This window comes from Lampetra planeri, chromosome 76, assembly GCF_965212315.1.
Source record: "Lampetra planeri chromosome 76, kcLamPlan1.2.h2, whole genome shotgun sequence".
NCBI lineage: Eukaryota > Metazoa > Chordata > Hyperoartia > Petromyzontiformes > Petromyzontidae > Lampetra > Lampetra planeri.
Window position 1 is genome coordinate 577,816 of NC_136181.1, and position 9,982 is coordinate 587,797.

Consider the following 9,982-nt stretch of genomic DNA (forward strand, 5'->3'; position numbering starts at 1 on the left):
TACCTGCTGGATCTCCTCTCTGTTTCAAAGAACAAATTTGACCTAAGGTCTTCGCTCATTTGCCAGCTTCACATTCCCTCTTGCCGTACAAATACTGGAGGAAGGGCCTTTGCTATTGATGCCCCCAGGGTCTGGAATGCTATTGCCAATAAACTGCAACTTGAATCACTATTTGAGATTTTCACTCAAAACTGCTCTAGAGGAGTTGTACACCCCTAGCTGTCACTGCAATTTAGTGGCCTAAAATACAATGTTTCGCTCCGGATGATCACTGCAAAGTATGCAAAGTATGCAAAGTATGATCTGTGTTTTGATCTAGCGTGCTGATCTTAAAGGTGCATCGAAAAATGTTGATACTCCGACTGATGCTCCTACTGTTGTGGAGTGACTCATGCAGCCAGCTATGGCTGCAGAGTTTGGTAGTACATGTTGTTTACGTCGTTTATTGTGAAAATTCGGTCACAGTTCCTATGACTACTGTTTCATTGCTTTTATGGCTTAATTTTGGTGATTTTAGAAAAGTTTTTTGGTTTGGCCATGTTTGTTTGTTGTAGTACAGAGTTAGACTGATGGCCTTAATCTAAGTTGTCTTGTGGTTGTTGTTGTTTGACTTACATCCCACTGGGATATTTGCACAGGGTTGGTGTACGGTGATTTTTCTGCAATATTTTGCTGTCTTTTCTTAGATTTTCTGTTTGCACATAGTCACTTTAAGATGTTTTCTTGTTCATGTTTTTTGTTTGTTGCGGTTGCACCCGATTCAAGAGCCGAATGGCTCACAGGGCTATACCTAATAAAAAAGTTTGAATCAACATTCCTTCCGCACGCTCTCTGCTCGCTCGCCGCGTTCCACCGGCCTCGCTCGCTCCCCATCTCTCCTCCGTCGACTCTCCTCTCTCCTCTTTCCATCACAGTCCAGCAGCTCTTTATCGGCTCCGCCGTCACACCCAGTCATAACTTTATCAGCTTCTCCTCCCACACTCCAGCCGCTTCCTACTGGCTTCGTCGTCTCACTCCAGCCGCTTTCTACTGGCATCTCTGTTGCCACCTTGTACCTTTCCACTGCTACCCGATACTTCTCCACTGCTATCCTACACATCCCCACTGCTACCCTACACTTCTCCACTGCTACTGGCTCCGCTGCTTCAACGCCAACCTCATGTTTCTCCTCCCAGGCGCAAACTCTCGTCTGCTCCAAAACCCCCTCTCTTTATCCCCCAACCAATTAATCTCCAATTAATCTGAGGCATCCCCTGCGACGCCACTCGCCCCCAGCCCCCGCTGGCACCTGGCATGTTTTCCCAGACAATGCGGCGCCACTTAGCGACAACAACAACTCCTCGGCCAATCAGCGCCCTCCGTCCTTAATTGCTCCCTGCCACCTGCTACCGTCCACAGACAGCGTGGCCCCACATGGCGACAACAACAACTCCCAGCCAATCAGCGCTCCGTGTCCTTATTTGCTCCCTACCCGTCTCCGGCCCTCTCCTCACGCCTCGCAACAACAACACCTCGATCTCGTTTGCTCCCACTGTACGCCGTGCGCGCGTACACCGACTTCAGCATGAGGCGCGTATCTCAGGCACTACATACAGTGAGGGAAAAAAGTATTTGATCCCCTGCTGATTTTGTACGTTTTCCCACTGACAAAGAAATGATCAGTCTATAATTTTAATGGTAGGTTTATTTGAACAGTGAGAGACAGAATAACAACAAAAAAATCCAGAAAAACGCATGTCAAAAATGTTATAAATTGATTTGCATTTAAATGTTGAGCCCCTCTCAATCAGAAAGATTTCTGGCTCCCAGGTGTCACCCTGCTGCTCTATTTAAGACCGGGAGCAAGGGAGGGCTTCCCCATTCTGGCAAATTGCCCGATGATGCTGTATGTAATTACCAGCGAAACGTCGTACTCAAACATTTTAAATGTTGTGGATTCACTCTTAAACACACCGGTGGGCTAAAGAAGTGAACTATTTGTCTTTTGTCAAAGTGACACTTTTTTCTGATTGGCCGTGTCGGGTGGTTGAGGGTACGACATATTTATAAATAACGCGATCTAACCAAAAAACGTTTATTATGAATAATATTGGTCGCGAAAGCATACGTGTTAAAATGACAATATTTATTACTATTTTTTATTTCAACAATGCTTCCGATTTTTGTTAAACCATAACACATTTTATAACACTGACCGTATGTCCATTTAAATACAGTACATTGTTTTTTTTCCGATATGCAAACCGTTCGACTTCCGAACGGACCTAAGGAATGGAGCCCATTCATAAGTCGAGGACTGCTCGTATTGCTAGTGCTGGATTAAGGTTGTGAGGGTCTTAAGGCTAACTGCATGGACTGGCCTAAGTATGTACTCTATTACATATTGCAATTTATAAAAAACAAAGTCATTGAACATATTAATTTACCTATGTAAAATTAAATGTGTTCGACTCAAGGTGAATTCATCAAACATAAATTACTCACCACACTAATTTCTTCAAAAAAAAAAATCCTAGCTTTCTTCTGTGGCAAAGTCATGAAGATGTATTTGTAATTGATAGACAAAATGGTCTGATGACCGTGCTACCGTGGCTCAACTGTTCATTCAACGTAGTATGGAGGGCCTCAAGGAGGACCAACACAATATGAGGGCCTTATTAACCTACTAGAGGTAAGTATCCGGCGTTGTTACACACACAAATGGACTCACACACACACATAGAGTTACACACACACACAAATGCACTCACACTCACACATACATACATAGACTGAACAACCGCCATTCGCCACTAAGTGGCGGTGACGTCACCACAACGCTTGTGAAAGGCTATGTGCACCTTGAGGCCACGTGAAGTGTCGAACGCCCGCTGGCAGGAGGTCACGGGGCAAACCCAGATGGCACAGGTCGACTGACTGAGACGACTGGCTGATGCACCACCTGTGGCCCCTACTGTGGCAACTTGCTGTGCTTTATCCACCCGGCGCTCCGCTCGTTGTTGTGAGCGTCGCTCCTCCGCCCTCCGTTGTTGTTGGAGGGCGATTGCCTCCAACTGCCCAGTAGCGTCCTTCAGGAGCCTCCTCTACAGAGGCCGATCTTGACACGGCTGGTACCAGTCATCGGCAAGTCCACTCAGTTCCACGTCATCCTGTACCACATCACTCCATCTCTTCTCCAGCCCGTGCCACGGCCGTTTAGCCCCCTCGATCCGGCCGAACAAAAGCTGTTTAGGCATGCGGTGGCTGGGCATGCGGACTACATGACTCAGGAAACGCAGCCTTGCCTGCAGGAGGAGCTCACCGATGGGACTTGGTTCACATTTTTCAAGGATTTGTTAGCTCCTCACACAATTCAGGCTGGTTAAACCCAGGATGGATCGTAGGCAGGCCATCCTAAATGTTTCTAACCGGCGAAGATGTTCCATTCGGGGGGTCCAAGAAGCGTAGAGAAGGGAGGGAATGACCGTGGCCGAGAAGACCTGAAGCTTCATGCGGAGTGATAGACCAGGTAGCTTCCACACAGCGTTACACAAGATAATGCGGCTCGACTGATTCGGAGTGAGACCTCTGCTGTTAAACCGGAGCTGGTCATTAGCAGACTGGCAAGGTATGGGAAACTCTCCACTGTCTCCACAACTGCCCTATCACCAATTGGGAGTTGTGGGGGTGGAGTGTTCGATGGTACAACATATCCAGGCAGGTGCTTCGTTTTGGTGGGGCTGATGGTAAGGCCCCACCTCTTGTTGGCAAGCTCCAGGTTCAGCAGCAGGAGCACCTCGAACTCCTTCTCCGAGTGAGCAGCAATTAGCAGATCATCGGCATACATAACGTGGTTTAGCAATAGGGAGCCATCCCTTGACCGCACCGGGCATCGATCAGCCTCCCATTGTATCTGTACGAGATGGGAATTCTTCCGGTACAGCCATTGAAGGCTTTACAAACTACGTGGTCCAAATATATGTAAAATAATATGGGAGCCAGAGGACATCCCTGTTGCACCCCAAGGTGTACAGGGAATGGCTCTGACTCACGGCCACGTGGTTTGACGCGGGGCTGCTCACCATCATGAAGGTCCTTAAGGATGGTGAGCAGTGGGTCAGGGACTCGGAAAGCACGAAGAACAACCCAGAGGCCAGGCCTACTGATGGTATCATAGGCCTTGAGCAGGTCAATAAAGCACACACGTGGACTAAGACGCACACATGGACCTACAGACATGCAAAGAAATGGACTTACGGTGACTAACATGGAGGCATGCACACACAGCGACTAACACACACGCACATGAACCGAGACACACCCACACATATGGACTCACACGCAGATATACATCCACTTGAGATACACACACATGGAGTTACACACACATACAGCGACTCACACACATACATACGTAGAGTGACAAACACATTGCCGTACACACGCATACATATATGGACTGTCACACATAGACATCCACTTGAGATATAGACACATGGAGTTACACACATATATATGGACATACACACATACAGCGACTCACACACACACACACCGACTCACACACAGACATACGTGGACTCACACACACATTGACATATACACACATATGTACTTACACACACACATATGGACTAACACACACACACATGGACTTAGACACACATACATAGACTGACACGCACATAGCCCGATACACACACATACACATATGGACTGTGACACACAGACATCTACTTTAGATACACAGACATGGATTAGCACACACATATCGACTCACACACACGCATTGACTTGCACACACACATCGAGTGACACACACATGTATAAACTTACACACACATGTGGACTAACACACACACATATGAACTGACACACAGATACACATCGACGTACACGCACACATCGACTGACACACATAGACACACAAACGCACATTGACTTACACACTCAGATGGAGCCATGCATACACATCGACTAACACACACACATGGACTAACACACACACACACACAGAGTGACTGATACGCACACATAAACACTTTGACGTACACACACACATGGGGCGTTGTCCATTCGAAAAAGACAGACACACACATGGACTTAAAGACACGCATGGCTCTACACGCACACACATATGGACTCAAAGACACACATCGACTCACACACACACACACATCGACGGGCACTGCCATCCCAGATGATGGCACAGCTATCAGTATCGCAGAACTACGTATGAGAAAAAAGCGTGACATGAGCGATGGAAACAATAGAAATGCATTGAAGAAATAAGCAGAAATAAGTGTAAATGAAAGAGCAGCGGTACGCACAGGTAAGTTGAGAAGCTGGCTACAGTCGAGATTATAGACTGGCAGTACGCCGAATCAATGACATAAGCATTGCTACAGTCGATATGAAAGACTGGCAGTACACTGAGTGAGGTCAAGAAGCAGGCAACAGATTATAGACTGGCTTACACTGTAAATGGTGGAAAGGAAAATTAGCAGTGTAGATTATAGGTTGGCAGTGCACTGACGTTAATTAATCAGCAGGCAGCAGGCCACATCACAGACTGGCAGTAGACCGTCGCAGCATCATAAAAGCGCAGCAAAGAAAGTACAAATTTAGCAACCTAAAAATAAAAAAAGTTTTGTGCACATGTAGTGGTGGTGTTGACGCGCGCCGACTGTGACAGTGATGGATCACGGGGCGGCACGGGGTGCGGGGTTGGGCACGCGTTGTGGGCGTGGTATGGACGCGCGCGCCGGGAGTGACGGATGACGGGGCGGCGCGGCGTGGGTGGTGAGGCACGCTGAGATGTGGGAAAACAGGATCGTAGCGAGTGCCCAGTGATTGGTCAAATAGGATGGGTGCTCTCAGCGACGTCCGCAGGTGGGGTATAAAGGGGGACGCGCGAGAGCACTCGGGGTTGTTAACCAGTTGAAGATCGAAGACGGAGTTGAAGACATAGTGCCCCGAGACCCCTAGTCCCGCTGTCCTTGTAGGGACCGGGGCCCTGTGTGGCTCGGAGGCGAGACTGTGGGACCCGTGGTTCGACGCCCGCGTGGGTCGGGACTGGGGGACCCACAGTCGAGACGGACACCCCGGCAGGGTGTGTCCCGAGTAGCTCAGTGGGCGTTAGTCGCCAGAGTAGCTCAGTGGGCGTTAGTCGCCAGAGTAGCTAAGTGGGTGTTGGTCACCCGAGTAGCTCAGTGGGTGTTTGTCACCCGAGTAGCTCAGTGGGCGTTAGTCGCCAGAGTAGCTCAGTGGGCGTTAGTCGCCAGGGTAGCTAAGAGGGTGTTGGTCACCCGAGTAGCTCAGTGGGTGTTAGTCACCCGAGTAGCTAAGTGGGTGTTAGTCACCCGAGTAACCAAGTGGGTGTTAGTCACCCGAGTAGCTAAGTGGGTGTTAGTCACCCGGGTAACCAAGTGGGTGTTAGTCACCCGAGTAACCAAGTGGGTGTTAGTCACCCGAGATACTACAGTGGGTGTTAGTCGCCTGTGAACCGAAGTTGGTGAAATAAAGAGTGTGCTACCCGTGAAGTCGTCTCCCGCCGAGTTACTACATTACACACACAAACATCATTATAGTAACATCTGTCAACTTGTTTCATAATAGTAAACAATGAACCTGAGTTGTTATCTGCACACAAACATAATTATTATAATATCGGGAAACTTATTTGTTTAATAATAGTAAGCAATGAACGTGAGTTATTATCTGCACACAAACATTATTATAGTAATATTTGCCAACTGATTAGTTGAATAATAGTAAACAATGAAGCAGAGTTGGTATGTGCACACAAAGATAAATATTGTAATATCTGGCAACGTATTTGTTTCATAATAGTAAGCAATGAAGCGGATTTTTTATCAGCTCACAAACATTATTGTAATGTTTGTCAACTAATGTGTTTAACAATAGTAAACAATGGACTTGAGTTGTTAGCGTAAGAAGCAAGGAAATTTGTACTTACCATAGCCGTGTTGAGGCCTTGTGCCATGCGTAACCCCCGTCCTAACCTACATTGGCGAGACGGCGGAGTTGGCACGTTGCGAGGCTAGGGGCTGGGCCGCTACCCCCCCCCCCCCCCCCTGCATCCCCCGGCCGTGCAAGAATAATGCTATTATCTACGGAGTCTGTAGTATAAACTGGACGCATCGTGTTGGGGGGGGGGGGGTGAAGAGGACATCACACTGTGAAGAAATATTCGCAGCGTTATGTGTGTATGTCTTGCCTGTAAAACGCGTAAAAGGAAATGTCCCCCGTGAGCTCGAGCGAACGCGCAACACTTGGCAGGGTCCGCCCCCCCCCCTGTATATAGCTATCAGGCAACTATTAATGTCAGCAGAGTTTCCAAACAGAGCTGTCTTCAGCTGGTTGTTGTACAGAAATAGGAATTCAGTGTTGGCTGGGATCTCAGCAGGGACTGAACTCAGATGACGACTTTGACAGTCAACCATGTGCCCAGGACCCCAGCCGTTGTACTTGCCATGGTAGCAACTACAGACGCCTGCTTGTCCACACGTGGGGAGCCAGGGCTGGGCTAGACAGGGACCCGAGAAACTGTCCCCGCGTCCATCACAGCAGCAGTAAGCATCATCGCCAGATGATTTGTTTAAAAACTAACATTGGCTGCAACCGGTGTAAATTATGCTAATCTAGCATATCTTCAAATATATATTCACGCATTTATCTGTTTTTATAACTTATACGTTTTAATCAATGATTTCTATAAATAACAATTGTCAATTTCTGAGCTTTTCTGATACTACACTAAGTGACTCAAACGATCTGACTCTTGATCGAGCAACATATAATTTCTCATGACTAAAAACTGGCTTAGTTAGGTAAAGGCATATTTTATCAAATGTTTGACCTTGTGACTTATTGATTGTCATTGAAAACGCCAATCGTATGGGATTTTTTTCGTTTGAAACTGAATGATAAATTTGTGTCTGAGTGGGAGCCTCCATACGTCTTCCGACCTAAAAATGTACTGTACCAATGAAGTTATTTGATTTTTTTCTTCCGATTTCAGGCAATGGTTAATTTTTTTCTTATGCATGTGTAATAAACGACTGGACCACGATGTCTGGCTCAGTGTCCTTTATTATTCGGTTCGTGCTGTACACCCACACGGCTGTCTTTACTCTGTAGCTTCTCCACGGTGCTGACTCCAATGTCGGCCCGATCCACAACCGCAGCTCCGCTGCTGTTTCTCTCACACAGCCCCCCTTGGCTGTACTCTCTGCTGCTCTTCTCCCTCCGCAGCTCTCACAGCTTCTTGCTCTCTCTCTCTCTCTCCGCAGCTCCTCCTGGCAGCCACACCGCTGCCTCTAACAAGCAGCCCCCTCTCTCTCTCTCTCCGCAGCTCCTCCTGGCAGCCACACCGCTGCCTCTAACACGCAGCCCTCCTGGCTGTCTCCTCCCCAGCTGCACACCACTCCGCAGCTTCCTCTTATCTTCGGGGTTGGCTCCCGATGGCCGTCGGCGCCCCCCCTCTCCACACTTGCCCGCGTGGCCTCACTCTTTTCCGCTCACACCCCGACTGCCTTCCCCTTCCGGTTTACCCGCTTAAAGCCCCGAACCTTCCCCCCACGTCACATGACTCCACCCCCCGTGACGTCACCTCCGGAAGGTCGCTTACGCCCGCATTACACCACCCTCCCCCGTAGAAAAATCCCAGCCGACCTCGGCTGACTAATAGCAAATCGTAATGCGGCGAACCGAGCTTCCCCCCCTAAAGGACACTAAGCATATAATGTAACAACAAGAACAACAACAACGCAATTAACATCAACGAACGTACAAAAGCATGCAATAAATACAACTGTAAGAAAAAAATAACAAGACAGCAACAATCAACGAAACGTAAGCGATTTGGAACGTGTGCGGGTCGCCGGCCCGTCCCGGACGGTCGGCGGCCCACTCGCAGAACGGGAACGCGATGAAAGTCGAGGAATGACAGGGGGTAATCCCCCTGTCGTAGCCGGAAGTCCACCGACGTCCCGTGTCCCTAAAGAGTTAGTCTTGGGCTTGTCCTGTGACCGTGCCCGCAGCTGGGTCGGAAGAGCTGCAGGGCTCGAAGGTCCCGCAGACCTGGCAGGCGTCCTCCGAGCAGGGCCCCTCGTCCCCCGCAATGTCACGGCCGGCCTGTCTGGAACAGGTACGACAGGCGCTCTAGCGAGATCAATGGACGCAGGCAGGGGAGAGTCAGCAGCAACAGACCCCGGCAAGGCAACATTGGGGGATGACGCATCATGTAAGGGAGCAACATATGGTTTCAAGCGCGACGTATGCACAACCCAGCGACGAGACCCAATCTGGACGCGTGCTGACTGTGGGTTGGGAACCGCAATGAGGCGTACGGGACCATGCCAGGGTTTGTGCAATTTCGGCGAGGTCCCCGGACGTACCTGTGGACAATGAAGCCAGGCTAGGTCCCCAACCTTCCAAGGGCACTCCCCCTCAGACCGTCGCGCATATCGCTCGTTCCGGGCCTGGGCTTTGGCCGTAGCCACGCGGGCATTCTCCCGCGCCTCCGTGACTCGGCGAACCGTGTCCTGAATGTATTCAGGAAGTGGTTTACGAGGTCCCTTCACCCCAGTTCCCAATTGCACATCCACCGGCGGCACGTTTTCCCGACCATACATAAGGTAAAACGGCGAATATCCTGTAGCCGCATGAGGCGTCATCCTGTATGCCGAAAGCACCCCGGGGATGTGCAGATCCCAATCTGATTGTTGTTCACTCACGGTATGGCAAAGCATGGCAGACAACGTCCTGTTCAGCCGTTCAACCATACCATCCGTCTGCGGATGGTATGGGGATGTCCGTACTTTCTTAGTCCCAAGGCCCGCGCACACTTCCGCCAATAATTTAGAAGAGAAATTCCTGCCCTGGTCCGTGAGGAGTCTCTCAGGCGCCCCCTTATCCATAATATACCCAAACAAAAAGGCGTCGGTAATGGCCGCGGCCGACTGATCGGGCAACGGCC